A 1,507-nucleotide genomic window follows, 5' to 3' on the forward strand; every position below is an offset into this window, starting at 1 on the left:
CCCCCTCATTCACAATATGATTCTTTCCCTTTTTTGTCCTTCTAGTGGTAATTGTCTGCTCTTTAAACTCATGTAATTAGATTTGACCTACAGATAATCAAGGATAATTACCTCATTTTAAGGTGTCTAACTTGAACCCTGTTTCTACTCCCATCAAAAATGTTACAGTCTAGCAAAGCCATAGGGGCTGTTCTATCCTGTCCTCTAGGGTCCTCTGAGTTGGGATTGACTCGATGGCCGTGAGGTTGGTTTGGTAATGTGATTATGTGCTCAACTGCAAACCAAAATGTAGGTGGTTTGTTATAGGGAATACAGGGTGGGGGTAGAGAGAGGGAAGGGGATTTCAGGAGTAACTAATGAAGATGGAAGGGATGAGGGAGCACTAGAATGGATTGTGAGTGTGTAAACCATCTTAAAAGCAAGTTAACCATGGGGAGGGAGGGTGCTCTAAAATTGATGTGGGGGTGATTGTACAATTCTCCCTGATATGATTGGATGATTCAACTGTTGAATTATGATATGTAAATTACTTGCCAATAAAACCATTGGGAAAAAATATAGATAGTTTGAATTAACCAGGTGCTCTATAGGAAAAAGAGGTGGCATTGACCTTCCGTAAATATTTAGTCTTGGAAATCCTATGGAGAAGTTCTACTCTGTCCTAGAGGGTCACTATGATCAGAATCAACTAGATTGCAACTGATTCGATTAGTTGGTTTTAATTTGCAGCCCTGGCTGTGCATTGTTTAAGCACTTGGCTGCTAACCAAAAGACATAGCATTCGACCTCACCATTATCTCGGATTAAGAAGGCTGTGGTAGTCAGATTCTGTAAGGATTACAGTCTTGGAAACCTCCCTCCACTCTAGAGTCAGTGTGACTCAGAATGGATGGCCATCGGTTTGGTTTTCTGTTCAACACTGTTGTTCATTTTAAATAAAAAAAACTGCACACGGTTGGTTGTTTGTTTTGGACAAGATTTTGTTTACTGTTTGCTTGTTTTTCTTTTGCATTGAATTTGAATGCCTTTAAGGACCAGACTAGATCAGTTACCTTCAAGTTGACTCCTACAGTATGTCTATTCTTGCCACTTCCACCCTTCCTCATTGACTTACTGTGCTTTGCTTCCAAGGTTTCTTTGGTGTATGTGGAAAGAAAGAAATAAAACGTCATGTAGGGCATGCCGTACCCAGAAGGACATTCTTCTTGAATTTTAAAAGTCAGGTGTCTACTATTTCAAGCTTCCTCCAAATTTGAGAGAAACTTCCAGCAACATGTAAAATTGTGCTGGTAATATGGGAGTCTTTTTTTTTTAAGGGCTTCACAGAAGAAAAAAATTGAACTAGAAAAATCTACTTTTTATCCCAAATTCTTGCTATTGAGTTAAATGCAGTCATTCTGTAGAGTACATGAAATCCAAATACTTAAAAGTAGAGAAAGTGTATGTCAATTCAGAATTGTATCAGGGAGTCACTGTCAATGATCAGACCCCATAGGACAGGGTAAAC

General features: G+C 39.0%; 1 pseudogene; it reads right to left on the reverse strand.

Annotated features, from left to right (window-relative positions):
- The window catches only part of LOC115870491, a 2,681-nt pseudogene extending 1,500 nt beyond the window's left edge, over nucleotides 1-1,181 (reverse strand).
- Between the last annotated feature and the right edge of the window lie 326 nt (nucleotides 1,182-1,507).

This window comes from Echinops telfairi, unplaced genomic scaffold, assembly GCF_000313985.2.
Source record: "Echinops telfairi isolate 266 unplaced genomic scaffold, ASM31398v2 ScPeMD7_2;HRSCAF=8, whole genome shotgun sequence".
Taxonomy (NCBI): Eukaryota; Metazoa; Chordata; class Mammalia; order Afrosoricida; family Tenrecidae; genus Echinops; species Echinops telfairi.